This window comes from Pteronotus mesoamericanus, unplaced genomic scaffold (assembly GCF_021234165.1).
Source record: "Pteronotus mesoamericanus isolate MK-2021 breed Mesoamerican mustached bat unplaced genomic scaffold, CSHL_Meso_final scaffold_85, whole genome shotgun sequence".
Taxonomy (NCBI): Eukaryota; Metazoa; Chordata; class Mammalia; order Chiroptera; family Mormoopidae; genus Pteronotus; species Pteronotus mesoamericanus.
The window spans coordinates 19,153,298-19,168,844 of NW_026555329.1; the positions used below are offsets into that span (position 1 = coordinate 19,153,298).

The 15,547-nt window shown below is 36.8% G+C and overlaps 1 protein-coding gene across 1 annotated transcript in view; it reads right to left on the minus strand.

Annotated features, from left to right (window-relative positions):
• PPP1R9A (protein phosphatase 1 regulatory subunit 9A) overlaps positions 1 to 15,547 on the minus strand; it is a 269,005-nt gene that overhangs the window by 139,762 nt on the left and 113,696 nt on the right. The window lies entirely within an intron of this gene.

Genomic DNA, 15,547 nt, shown 5'->3' on the forward strand with positions numbered 1-15,547 from the left:
CTTTCCTCTTTTCCACAGTGACAAATGTTCCTCTCATTGATAGATTATGTTGATTATTAAATATCTATCAATTCTCAGCTACTTCTTAGGTACCACTCTAATCACCCTACATTGTCACTAAAGTGCTCTTCTAAAAACACTTATTTCATCAGTACTCTGTTTTGCTTAAGGAGAAAAAAAAATTGCTTCAATGTTGAAAATCTCCAATGGCTTCTTATGAGCTACCAGATAAAGTTCCAACAATATAACAGATCTTACAAGATTTCTTTTAATGTCTCTCATTTAACATTCTTCTCATCCTCTCCCTGAAACACTCTTAACAGTATCTCCAGCCATCTCAAGATCTCAAGCTACTTAAAAGGACCAGAATGCCCTTTCGTGGTCCTCTTATCCATGTTACAAATGCCTCAACCTTTAAGATTCAATATAGACATGACTTCATTTATGAGCCTTTCTTGACTGACACAGAGTTAGAAGTTTCTTCCACTTAAGTTCTATGTCACAACCTACAACCTTGGTGCAGTTTCAGACGTTCATAGGTGTTGCCTAAAAAAGGACGTCCGGGCTACATACCCCTGGGGAAAACAGCAAACATACATTCATGATGAGCATTATTAGACCACAGCTTTACGTTCTGTCAGCTCTTTGGTAAGTAATAACCTGTTTTGCTTTTCTCTTTTAATAAAGCGAACAGTTGTTTGTTTGTTTGTTTTTTTCTTTAAAGACTTTAGAGATGTCCTTGCTCTGTTTTCTAGCTTTCTTTGTTTCTGATAAGAAATATGCTGTCACCTTTCTTTCTGTTCCTTTATTTGCAATGGTCCTCTAGTCACTGGTCACTTCCACCTTTTTCTTACTATTGCTCATCAGTTTTAAGAATTTTGATTATGAAGTGCCTCAGTGCAGTACTATTCGTATTTTTTGTAGTTGGGTTCTTTGGATCCCTTGGATCTATCAACTTAAAAAATTTGGAAAATTTTCAGCATTATTTCTTCAAATAGTTTTTCAGTCCACATCTCCTTTTCGGAATCCACTCACACATATCTTTCTCACTCCTGTGTCTGGTGGTGGTGGGTGGTAGTTAGTGACTTTTCTAAATGAACTCTATGAAGTCTATATTCTTTGTGTCATGTGGCTACTCTGCTTGGTTAGCTGAGTCCTTAGCTAATAATTAGACAAGATTTCTTTGGCCACCTGGAACCATTAATTCCCCCAGTCTTTGCAGCAGAGCTCTTGTGTGTGTTGGAGAACATTTGCAGCACCCAGTGGACAACTCTACCTTAGCCTTCGCTTCCAGCTTGTATAGAGCCTCGATGTCAGCCAAAGCTCAGGGCTGCCTCAGGCCTTTTGCAGGTATTTCCTTAGCATACTTGCTGCCCTAAACATTTCTACAGTCTTCTAGATTCCCAGGAATGTGTCAGAGCTTCTTCAAAGCCCCTTATGGATTTTATTCCCCAGCTCTCCTTTTAAGCTTTTGGCTAGCCTATTTATTGTTCCAATGAGACATACCACTTAAGTCAGCAGGAATGTTAAATAATTGTGACAAATACTCACTCTCCCATAAAGGACTCTTTGCACTGGAAAAAATCTGAGTTAGGTCAAATAAAGACAAACTTTGTAAGCTGGGTCTTCCAGAGGATCGCTGGGCAGATCAAATAATGACCATTCTGTGGAAACAGCAGTTCTAAAGAGCTCTAGTCCTATATACCGCCTGCTCCCCAGCAGTTGCCAGAGTGGTGGTTTTCGAGGCTACCAAAGAGCTGGACGGTTTGGCAGGGAGATACAGAGCAAGTGAAAACACCACAAAGTTTGCTGTTCTTACTGAGATTCAGTTGTTTTCCTTGAATAAATGCTTCATAGCTACTGCAAACCTTTGGTTAACTTTCCTTCATTAATCTCAGAAAAGAGTTGATTCTGACCATTTTTGCCAGTATTACTTTTACAAAGGAGAGGATTTTCCGAGTCCTTACTCCACCATTCCTACTGACATCATTGCATGTATTTCTGGCCACTAAAGTTTTCTCACAGTTTCCTGCCATGCCTTTCAGGGTCACCCCACCCCTGCCTTGTTCCAGTCTTTTTTCTGTTTCATTCTGGAGAGTTTCTAGTCCTATATCTTCAATTACGCTAAACTTTACCTGTCAGCTGTCTAATTGCAGTTAAATTCATTCATTGCATTTTTTCATCTCAAACATTCCATTGGTTATCGCTAGAAGTTTAATCTAGATCTTTTCTAAAAAACAACCTTCATGTCTTAACTCATACTTTCTTTTCTCTAACATTTCAAACATAGGGAAGACAGTCAAAATAACTCCTTTAATACACTTGTGTACTAGTTCTACCACTTGTAACATTTCAGCATCAGTTTTGATGGCTTTTTCTCATAATTATGTTCTTGTTTCCCCTCTTCTTTGAATGCTTGGAAGTTTATAATTGAATGCCAGGTATTGTGAATCTTAGGTTCTTAGGTGCCGGAAATTTCTGTAGCTTTACAAATATTCTTGAGTAATTTTTTTTCTGGGATATAGATAAGTTACTTGGAAACGGATACATTCAGGTCCTGATTGTAAGCTTCGTTAAGAAGGAATGGAGCTGTACTCAGTATAGGTTTAAATTTCTTTCTTTTTGTCTTTTTTTTTAAATCCTCTAAGGAGGTAAGACCCTTCTTGGAGTACTCTAACCATTACCTACAGAATTAAAAGGTCTTCCACTCTCACTGCTGGAAAGTAAGCACTGTTCAACGCCAGATCTAACATCTGGACACTGGTCCCTCTAATCCTTTCTGGTGGTTCATTCTCCTACCTTGGGTGGTTTTCTCGTATGCATGCACCGATCAGTATTCAATTCAACCTTTGAGGAGAAGCCTCTGGATCTAGAATTCTCTCTCTATGCAGCTCTCTCCTCGTTACTACTCTACACTGGGACTCTAGCTGTTTTGACTTCCCCAGATTCCCAGCTCTGTCACATCATCTCAGTGACAGTGCCAAGATCTGCCTGGGTTCTACTTAACTGCACTCTGTTCTGGTAACTTCCTTCGGGTGAGGCACTGTTCTTTACTGCCTTTACGTTGTTTCACAGTTTGTACATTTTGTTGTTTCGAGGAGGAAGGTAAATCAGACCTTTGTTAGTGCATCATGGGTGGAAGAAGAAGTTGAATTTACTCTTGAAATGAACTTGGATAGACCAACTTGAATTCAACTTTATTATTATTTAAATTTTTTCTGCAGGCAATTCCCCTGAAGGGAAGCTTAATTTGCCACCCCAAAAGGCAGCACTTTGGCATGTGAATTATTTAAGGCTACCGTCAACGGAGACTCAGCTGACTCAAGAATAATTTTTACTTCTCCCTTAACTACTTAAAAGAATTTAGATAAGGGGCCTGGTCTATTATGAGAAGGAGAAAATTATTGCCAGAGATAACTTTTTGTCTGAAAGACCAATCTGTATGGCAGGGTAGACATCTAATGACCAAATACCGCTCTTTTTATCTACCTATGAATTACCCTCGCCCCCCTCTTACTCCCATGCCTTAGCTCAGGACAGCATATAAACTTCAACTGTCCGATTTGCCCTTGAGTCCTCATATCTTTGGGGCTCTCATACAAAATTAAATTTGCTTTTATTCCTGTTAATCTGTCTTATGTTAATTTAATTATTAGACTTGCCAAAAAAAAACAAAACCCAGAAAGGTAGAAGAAAAATTTTCTTCCCCTACACACCTCGGTATAGCCTGGAGCCAGGGTCCGTCTCTCCCATCGCCCTGCCCTTGGGGTGTCACTGATCCATGTAAAAGCACTGAGAGGCATGAAAAGAAGATAACTACGTTGTATTAACGATCTTTCTCAGGAGTCTGAGTTTGCGTTTGTGCATACATGATTTACCAAAACAAAGATCTTAAGGGGAAAAAAAGAATTGGAAATTGATGTTATGAAGAGCTGTTGCCGAATTTCAAATTATTTGTATAAAGTCAGCAAAATACAGCCTGTAGTCTGTTTCTATATAGCTCACAGTTTATAGTAGTTTTTACACTTGTAATGAGTTGTAGAGAGAAAATAAAAATAAAACAAAGAATATATGACAGAAACCATGTGTTCTACAAAACCTACAATATTTGCTATAAGTCTTTAAAGAAAAAATTGTCCTAACCCCTGATATAGAGAATGAAGACTAAACTACTCTGTTAATTACATAATAATATATAAAATAAATATAAACATTTCCTATGTAAAATTAAAATCAAAGAAAAATAATCTGTGTTCCAATGGAAACTATGTATCTCACATAGTATACCCTCCTGAGTTAATGAATTCTACTATTATTATCTTTGAGGTATTTTGTAACCATTTGCCAGTTATTTAACTGGTAGACATCTGCATTCTGACCTGCCTAATAGTGTTTTAATTGACTTCCTACCCCCTGTAGAAGTTTTGCTTCCATTTACAAGTCAACTCAACATTTCTTTACTTCATATAAATCTGTGCTATTCCGACTTTCTCTGAACCTGTTATAACATCTACTTGGTTCCTTCATATCATACGAGTTAATTAAATTCTTTAATGCATGTTCATTATTAAATCTGTATAAAAGACAGGATTTTATCTTTTTCTGAGAATTATCTTTTAACAAAGCAAATAAAAATCAAAATTATAAGCAAGAAATCAAGGAAAATGATAATAGAAATTGCGCCCTGGCTGGTCTGGCTTAGTTGGTCAGAGCATTACCACACAGGCTGAAAGGCTGCAGGTTCAATCCCCAGTCAGGGTACATACTCAGGTTGTGGGTTCAACCCCCAGCCAGGGCACATACAAGAAGGCAAGTGATCCATGTTTCTCTCTTTCACTGATGTCTTCCTCTTTCTCTCTCTCTCTCTCTTTTTCTCTCTCTCCCTTCCTCTCTCTAAAAGCAATAAAAAATCTCCTTGGGTGAGGATTTTAAAAAATAGAAGTAGGAGCGGGGAACATTTTTTCCTCTACCCTTTTAGGTTCTGTCACTGAGAACTACAAATTAAACTGACAGAAGACATATTAACAGAAGAAAAGGCATACAAATGTTATTGATTTTTTTTTTATGTCTTTAAATGCAAAGGGGCTTCACAGAAAAAAAGAGAAAATCCAAAGAGGTAATTAGACTTGGGAGCTTGGCTTATCAACCATTTTACCAAAGGGGGATAAATTGCGGAGAAGTGACTAAAGAAAGAAAAGGGGGACTTGGGCCCCTAGAGGTAAATTGTGCGAAGGTGATGAGAAGTGTATGACAGACAGGGTAGTTCAGCAAGGTTTGTTATGCAGACTAATGTCACCCCCTGGAACAAGAATCATACTCCTCTTCTTGGTACAGGAAAGAGGAGGCACCTTTACAAATAAAATTTTATGTAACCTTTTCAAAGGAAAGTGTATTCCCTTCCTTTAGGTGAAAAGGGGGAAGGCAGGGAGTTTGTCCTCTGTCGGCTGCTTCTCCGTTGCCTTCAGTTCAAAGTAATCCTTACGCCAAAATGGCGTATTTTGGGATGGCAGGTTCTGACATCTGTCAAAGTATGCTAATACCCTCATAGTCTGGTAACAAGTTGGCAGTAGATAATCTTAGTTAAAAGTAATCACAGATTATATAATTTGAACTTTTAGAAACAAAGTTGGTAAAATCACAACCAAACATTTTGGCATAATAACTGCTTACTGAGCAGTCAGTTATTTGCATAAAAAAGAATTTCAGACTGGATTAAAAACTAAAAGTCAATCGTATTTATACAAAAGGATCTGTTAGAATAAAGTCACTCAAAAAAAGTTGAAGGTAAAATGACACTCATTGGAATCGTCCAAATCATCCAGTGAAATGAGAAAAGAAAAGAAATAAAAGGTATAAACAGTGAAATAATGGCATAAATATTAGAAGAAAAGAAACATGGCTATAATTTGCAAGTTATATAACTAAAACAAAAAATAGAAAATACTAGCAACATTATAATTAAGGAAGGTGTCAAGTTATAAAACTTATATATATAAATATAAATGAAAGCTTTCTCATATATAAACAGTAACAACAGGAAATCTAATGGAAGTAAATATCCCATTTAACATGACCTCAGAAATCAAATCACATTGAATACTAAGATATTAAGTCCCACTGAACTTATAAACTCAATGGATTATCAATTAAAATAACCTACAAATTTTATGGTACTTTTATTTTGAAATATGACAAAGATATATAAGTTTGCCAGGAAAAACACATTAAAGAAAGAACTAAAAATATACAGAAGAAAATTGTGTTGGGTAAGGGTAGCTAAATATAATAGAAATTTTAAAGTACAGCAGGTCCTCAAATATCATTTAGTTCAGAGTCATTTCATTGTAAGTTGATGAGATACCTTATAAACTTAATTCTTGTTTATATCAATTAGCCTATAGTAAAATTGGATTCATTATATGTTGTTTTGCTTAAGGTTGCAGAACTTTACAACCATATTAAATCAGGACTTACAGTATTACAAATATATGGTAATTAAGATTGCTTATTACTAGTGTAATAGCAGACCAACAGATTGGTAAACAAAAACAATGAGTCCAGAAAGAACTAACTCAAATATACATAAAACTTTAGTTTATGAGAAGTATAACATTTCAAAACAGTAAAGGGAAGATGGATTATTCGATAAATGATACTGGTAAAACATGCTAACCAGCTCAGAAAAAAATAAAGCTAGATCTTCACTTCATTTCTTATACCAAGATGAGTTTGCAATGGATCAAAGATTTATAGGTAAAAATATAATTACAAAAGCACTGAAGGTATAGATGAGTGAAATCTTCTTAAATATGATCTTATACTGTGAAAGACCTTTTGAAGAATGATATAATACTCAGAAGCAATAACAAAATAAAAATATGTAAATCTGAATACATAAAAATTAGAGTACCCTTGGCCCATTGGCTGCCTTGGTTGGAGCATCATCCTGTACACCAAAAGGTTGCAGGTTCGATCCCCAGTCAGGGTATGTATGGGAGGCAACCAATCTATGTTTCTCTCTCAAATTGATGTTCCTCCCTCCTTCTCTCCCTCCTTCCTTCCATCCCTTCTTTTCTCTCTCTAAAATCAATAACCATATCCTTGGGTCAGAATTACAAAATTAGAATAAGCATGGCCATAATAAGAAACGTCATAAATATGTTCAAAATTCGACAATAAACTGGGAAAATTATAGCATAAATAAGCTGATATATGATTACTTCTTTGAAAGACAAAGTGTTCTTACAAAACAATATGAAAAGCATTGATAAACCAATAGAAAATCGAGCCAATTATACGGACATGTACTTCATGGAAAAAAACCACTAAAGGCCCAAAAACATTATTCATAGAATAATTCTTACTTTGATCCATTGCAAACTCACCTTGGTATAAGAAATAAAGTTAGGATCTATCTTTATTTTTCCCCTAATTGTTAGCATGTTTTATTTGTATCATTTATTTAATAATCCATCTTCCCTTCACTATTTTGAAATTATTCATATCTTAGTCTACTTATAATTAAATATAAATTAAAATAAAATTAGCATCACTAGTCACCATTCACATTAGCAAAAACTGAAAAATCAGTAATGTCTAGTACTGAAGAAGACAGGAGGAGAAAAGCAGTCTCACACATTTTGTAGGGCAATTTAGCAATAGCCAAGGAAATTTAAAATATGTAATCTTTGACACAGGAATTATACTTTAAAGACTTTATATATTTATGTTACAAATATGAAAAGTCATAAGAACAAAGACAATCTTTGCAGCATTGATTAAATAATGTAAAATGGGGAAAGAGCTCAAAAGTCCATAACGGGGGACATATCAACAAATTGTAGTAACATTAAAATGGCATAATCTACAAATATTAGAAAGAATAAAATAAATTCTTGAAAAAATAACAGCTAATATACTGTAGCTCTGTATTGTCAGAAACTATTCTAAGTACCTTTTCATAATTATTAAGTGTTCACATCAACTCTACAAGATACAGTTGTCTCATATTATCCACTGTTTTAAACATAAGGAAAGTGAGACACTAAGATGTTGAGCAATTGTCCAAATTGTCACAAATAGTAAATGCTAAAATTGGAGTTCAGTCCCAGGCAGTATAGCTCCAGATGCAATGACTATATATCTGTAATATATCTGTACTGTCCAGTATAGGCCAAAGTAACATCTAATTAATGTGCAAATTTACCATATCCAAACCTGATCTTAATGTACACATGAGAATCCACTTTACAAGGTTATACAAAATTAGTTTGTGAAATGAAAACTTCTTAAAATAAATAATGTAATTGCTTTCTCTTTCATCAAAATATGTGATTAGGACACTTTTTCCAGCCATTCCCTAGGAGCCTCTTCAGGTCACAGCCCACCGATTCTCTGCCCAGAAATCTCATTGACACTGAAAGTTTCCATGAAGCAGATAAATGCTTTTTCTCTTTTTCACATTGGACTTTCAACTCTGCTCCATCACAGCGACACTCTATTTGGCCACTTTGCCGTGGAAGTTTATTTTAACAATATTTGCAAGACAGCAGCTGCAGCCCTGCAGCCCCTCATCTGCCGTCAGACGCCCGCAGCCCCACAAAGTGACGCTCCTCTCGTAAAAGGAGAAACTCAGATAGAAGGGCTCCAACAGCAAAGCCTGTTGTATCATTCTTTAAAACATTTAGTGGCTCTGCTAAAAGCAAAAAAATAAAGGGGGGGCGGAGAATAAGGAAAACGTATAGGTTCATAATCATACTACAACAATCACAGCTGAAAGGGAAAAACAAATCACTCATCTATGAGCTGAGCTGTTTCCACTTGTCGAAACAAGAAGGACCCGCCGAGCACATTTTTGGTTCTCTTTTGTACGCAAACACATTCAGGACTGGGAAGTTGGGGGTTGCCATTCCCTTCTTAAGCCCTCTCGTAAGAACCAGGGTAAGAGTTTGAGCCTGAAGACACTGGGTTCTGAATCTGCACTATAACAAAGTCTTGGGCAGAATGCCCCACTCACCCCAAAAGGGCACCTAGGTCACGCCCGACTCCAGGCACCCAGTCAGCTGTGCGAAGGAGCACACTCCTCTATCTTCAAGATACACACAGCTACCCTTGTCAAGGGAACATGAGAACCAAGACAATTACCAGATGATACAGGCTAATGAGGCTCTTCAATTAAACTGCCTTGGTGGTTTAATTTAAAAAGAATGTGGGCCCTGATCTAGCATTTTTTCATAGTAATCCAGGTTTGTTCAAATAACTAAGGTATTTTAAGCAAATTCTCCACTCACTAGCCTAGTAGGTCACTGTTGTTATTTTAAAAACCATTCATTTACAGGCCATTTTCAGGTACACTCTTCTGTAATAATAAAGTTTTATAGAATCTCGGAGAACAGCGGCATTACTGCACATCATGTTGCTAGTAGAGACAAAGCCGTACAAAGAATGATGACAACTCATTTTAAAGGCCTATTGTATTTCTTAAAAATTACTTTATCATATAAGCGATAGTATTCTAAACTGCATTTATTAGAATATTGCCTATAGAATTCTCCCTTATTTGCTTTTATACACATTAGCTCACACTATATTTAAACTTCCTATAGATTTCCACAGAGAATGTTCCATTGGTAGCATTTTATTGAGCCTAGCACAAGTCTAGAATGGCAAGAAGGCCAGAAAATTCCAGGTGTCTTTTTTTGTCCAGGTGTTTTCATTGTCTGAACATAGGACTCCCCTTATAATGTAAATTATTTTTAAAATCCTATGTTGTTACAGAATTCTGTTGTAATAAATTTATATCTCAGTATACATATTTAAAGCTGAAGGTAAAGTTTCTATGTGTCCACCATATCATTACCCCATATCCCAGGCATTACTATCGGCTCCCAACTTTCCTGGGTCATCTACCCCATTAACTAGAAATATGTCCTAACCTAACTACCGTATGTTCGTAATCTGAATTACGCTGGGATCAATGGAATAGTCACATTCACTAAGAGGTCTCATTTGGAGAATATAAACATAGTTGAGTAATGTATATATGGGCTTGCCACTATATGCCACCAGGCTGTTATATTAGTCATATTTATTTATTTCTTTAAAAAGGATTTTATTTATTTATTTTTAGTCAGAAGGGTAGGGAGGGAGAAAGGGAGAGAAACATCAATGTGTGGTTGCCTCTCGTGTGCCCCCTACTAGGGACCTGTCCTGCAACCCAGGCATGTGCCCTGACTGGGAATCGAACCAGCAACCCTTTGGTTCGCAGGCCGGCACTCAATCCACTGAGCCACACCAGACAGGGCTAAAGTCATATTTAAATTGGAATATAGATCCCCTAGAGCCAATCTGTCTACCTGACCCAATAGAGTTTGGGTGGGGTCTAAGGGCCAATTTTTGAGGTTGCAAAACCACATTTAGATGATGCCAGCCGTTAAATCTAATTTTAACTCATGGGGAAAGTCTGAGAGCTTCTAACCTTATCGCTTTAACTGTGGTACACAGCAAACCGAGACTCAATGTTCCCCTCACCTAATGTACGTAAACACCCGGTCAGTTGACAGTGTGACTTAAGAAAGGCCCTGATGGGCACCGCTGAAGGGGCATGGTCTGGGTGATCACGGGCCACAGCCACTTCTCCTTTCTTTCTTCCCTCTTAAATTTCTATTGAATTTATTGGGGTAACATTATTAACAAAATCCCATAGGTTTCAAGTGTGCAATTTCATAACATAACATCTGTATACTGTGTTGTGTTTTCACCCCCCATAGTGAAGTCTCCTTTTCTGCCACCATTCATTCCCCCATATCCTCTACTATCTCCTACCACGCTCCTTTCCTTCTAGTGATCACCATACTGTTGTCTGGTTCTATGAGGTATTTGGGGTTTTCTTTTTGTTTTGCTTAATTCCTTCACCTCCTTCACTCAGTCCCCCAACCCCCCTCCCCTCTGACAGCCGTCAGTCTGTTCGCTCTATCTATGAGTCTGTCTCTATTTTGTCAGTTTTATTTTGTTCGTTAGATTCCACATACAAGTGAAATCACGTGGTATTTGTCTTTCACCTTCTTTTATGTACCTGGTCTTTATTAGATAGTGTCCAAGTTCAATTCCTAACATGTACCTTAATCCCTGCTCCATAAAGCAATCTGTATAAATCCCCAACTCTTAGCCACCTCCTTGCCAAACTGCACGGCTGCCTCGAACTCCCACAGTCAGAGGAGTCCAGCGTGGGACGCTGGGCTTACCCAGACGCTTACTTGTCAGACTCACATAATTGTGTGACAAGAACTCAGATACTTGGATTTCAGCGCCTGTCTTAAGTGAGCCTGGACACATAAAAGGATGGGCTTTAGTCCTGTTAAGCCTGAAGGCACCGGGGATATTGGCTTACAGAACCACCAGGATATAGATCCTGGGTTTTTTCCCCATTTCCAGGACCATTTCCAAGTTGTCTGCTAGATCTCTCTCAGGCTGTAGCTTCTTCTTCACTTTAATCCCTCCCAGCATTAGAGGCAAAACATCTCAGTCACACATTTTGAGAAACTCCTTCATGCTGTTGTATTCTTCCGACTCTTGTAGGACAAACGCAGAAGGGCTGAGGGAGGGTCTGGATCCCCATCTAACGTCTCTGTAATCTTGAAAAGGCTCGGAGCATAATTCCAATTCTCGTCTGGGTGGTGGAGTCCTGAGCTACAAAATGATTGTGCAGGGGCTAATTCATCACAGAATTTTTTATCCTGGAGCCCATTACTATGCTGCTCTTCGCTTGTTGTAGAGAAGGTGTGTTTTTCGTAAGGATAAAAAGCTGTATGATAGATTTCTCTGGGACTTTGCAGAAAAAAAAACACAAAAGGATACACGAGGAAATAATAAGAATGGTTGTTTAGAAGGAGTAGGGTAGGTGAAGGGGTGGAAGACGCCTGGGATGATTGTGAGGTGAATCTTAAATATACCTTTTTATAAAACTTTTGATTATTTTTAATCATGCAATATCACCTATAAAAGTAAAGAAGAGCAGTGAAAATAGGATGATAATTAGAAATGGAAAAAATATGCAGCTGATACATAAATAACTAAAGTTTGAAGAATACGTCTCTGATGCAAGAACCGTCTTTCCCGCTCTTCATGCCCTGAGCCCCACTTCGGTGAAGCCAGTTTTCTAGTCCTCATATAACTTGACCTCTGTGGCAGCTCCAGGCAATTTGACTATTCACTCCTTGAAACGCTGTTTTGCCCTGACAGTCTCAACACATCTTTTCTGTCTTCTTCCCACCTCTCTAGCCCCTGCTTCACAATTGGCTTGTCAGACTCTTTCTCCTATAACACAAGGCAAAGACTTGCAAACTCCATGATTTCATTTACTAGACTGATTCCATCTCCAGCACAAGCTCATATTCTGATATATCTTCTGAGATATATTTTTCTTTTTCTAGGAAAAACATCTTATAATTCTTTGCAGATTCTACATTGCCCATCTAATACTACTACTAATAAATCTAGTACCTACTAATAGATCCATTAATAGTCCAGATAATTATTTTAGGTTAGCCTAAATCATTCTTTTTTACTTATAATTCAATTGAACAGTCTAGTAAATGATAGGATTTTTGAGAAGTAACTCTACAGAAGAACAATTTTCTTTTTCTTTTTAAACCAATCCTTAGAGCAGCGATTTTCAACCTTCTTCATCTCATGGCAAACATAAACTAAAATTCTGAAATTTTACTAAAATTCTGTGACACACCAAAAAATATAATTTTTGCTGATCTGACAAGAAAATTAGGTATAATTTTGATTCATTCACACCAGATAGCTATTGTTGTATTGGTTGTCATCATTTTTTTATTTGACATTTTAAGGTAGAAGGGGTCAGTGCCCCTGACTAAATAGTCAGGTATCACATGTTTTAAAAATTCTTGTGGCACGCTGCTTGAAAATCATTGCCTTAAAAGTATCAATTAAGGTGGCTTATAAGCGTGTTTGTCAATTATTTCCAGTACTTACTCACAGGGGCACTTCGAGCTTACTAAGTCAGAGTCTTGAGGCACACACTTGAATATACGTGTTCCCAAATGTTCTCCATGAGTTTCTAGTACTTAGGCTTCTAACCACTGCCCTATGTAACTCCACTGGCAAATATTGGTCATTCCAATTATTCAGAATGAAAGTCTTTCTAATTCTTGATGTATTTGAGTTCAAAATGAGAAAAAATGGATGATTAGAACAGAGGGAACTGAAACAAGCTTTAGTACAATTGTTCAATATAACTAATTTCTCTTCAATACTACACTTCTAAAAGGGTATAAGTGGGAAGAAAAAACCCAATTGATTCTGTTACACAGAAAGTTATCCCAAGTAGAAAATGGGGTGAGATAAAAGTGAGTTAGTAAACAAGAGGGTTATTGACAAATGAGCTCAGAGAAAATTAGAAAAAAATAAAACATGGGTGTTTTCCAAGTTGTAGAGGTTGTGCAAGCTTTCTGTATTTATTTCTTTAATGTACCTAAAATTCTTCTGCCAGTTCCTTGTTGGGAAAAATGCCTCAAGTTCATGGAGCGAACCCAAATTAAACCTCTCTACCATGACCATAATTTCTTATAAACCACCCTAGAGATGTAGAATATTCCATATGTGCACTAAATGAGAAACAAACCACTAGTATTTGACGCTGTATTAAAAACAAGGTAGTTACTACTAAGCTATAGCATTTTGGCTGCATGAATTACTCAATTACTATGGAGACAGTTTAAATTTTCCCTGTTTTGTTTTCTTTTGTGTATTCTTTGCTTTTCTTCATATTCAGAAAAAAAATCAATTTCATACAACTACAATTTGTGGCATATCTAAAACAGCTGTGGCTGAATGATGTAGTATTCAAAATCCCCCAAATTATGTGAGTGAAAAGAGTGAAATTCTTGGGAACAACTGTAAAAAAAAAAAGGAAGAAGAAACTCCACATGAAAGCCAAATATATTCCCTAATGAGGTTTCTGATGAAGTCATAAATTCCCCTTTTTTTTTCTAAGCGAAGTCTCCAAACAATTTGTGTGTCACAAAGGAGGGAGGAGACAAAGATCAAAATTCAACAATTTTTAAAAGCAGTAAATTGCACCAATAATTTAATCAACATTTTGAAGTTGTCTCACAAATTTTAGGGGTGATGTGTCTGATTATTTTTAGAACTGCTCTGGCTGAATACATAGCAAATGTCCAAATATAAATATTTCACTTAGATTTTGGCCTTCTCAAGATTCAGTGGTGTATAAACTCAATTTTTCTTAAGAGCTGCTGTTTAAGTGAATACCTGCAAAAATACACTGATAAAATATCTGGTTTAAACAGATCAGTGATAAGCTTCCTGAGGTGAACTGATATTACATACAGCTGTAAATGCCATAAGCATTACTTCAGGCAAACTTGGCTATCACCAAGTGACTTCTGGGAATATGGTAACATAATGCATGTAGTATTTGCAAACTGAAAAATACGTCAAAATCATATGGCAAAAGAAAAAATCAAATGGCAAGAAAAACCTGGTATTTTGTAACACCATAAACTAACCATAGCTAATAAGAATGCAACACTTCATTAACCTCAAACCACCGTGAGCCCCAGGGTTTGAAGTAACCAGTATTAAAAGAAAGGGGAAAAAATCTGCTCTGCTGCTTAAAGTATTCCACTGTTATACTAAAATTATCTTTGCATGACTATAAAACCAGTGTGTTGATTTCTTGGAGGGAAGGCTGAATACCACATAAATCCCATGGTCATAAAGTTGTTCCTGGATAATGAATGATTACAAGGCAATTAGCAAACTCACTGAACTTTTGTCATTCCAATTTAATTGTTTAGATAAGAACTTCTTGGGCCATTAAAGTTCTTTAACACACAAATTCATAGGTATCAAGTGTGCTGGATGATAAGAAAATCAGCCTTTAGGAAATATACAATACATATGCAATTTTAGCGAGTATAAGTGAGAACTTAATATTGCTAATAGCATGTGCAAGTGAGGAAGTACGAGACATAGGTCTTGCCTTCTGAAAGCTTTTAAATTTTTTAGACTGAAGGCATATTTATGTACAACAGTGAAATAATAACACAAGCTAGTAAATAGCTCCTTTAACACCATTCTTGGGTTGCTTTGCGTTGACTTCTGTAATTATTAAGTAGAACATTTAGAATATTATTCCCTGCATGTGGTGGGTACTCAACACATGGGAGCTTGAATCGGTGCACAATGTTTACGTGACAGAAAATAAGTGCAAGATGTTTTTAAAGTACGTTGAGATTAAATGTGGGAGGTGTTGTCAGAAAAGACTTCCTGGAGAAAAAGGTATTTGAGTAGAAGAACCTTCTAGGTTACAAATGAGGGGAAAAAACAGAAATGGTTAACGGAGAGGGACATGAGGCAGAAATTAACAAGCAGAGTATGACTTCAAAAGATCCCAGAGACCAGGCTAGAAATGTGAATGTTTTCAAATAGGCTGGTGGGGGATCGCTGAAGGCTGTCAGCAAACATCTCTTTTAAGGAAGGATAACCCCCCTTT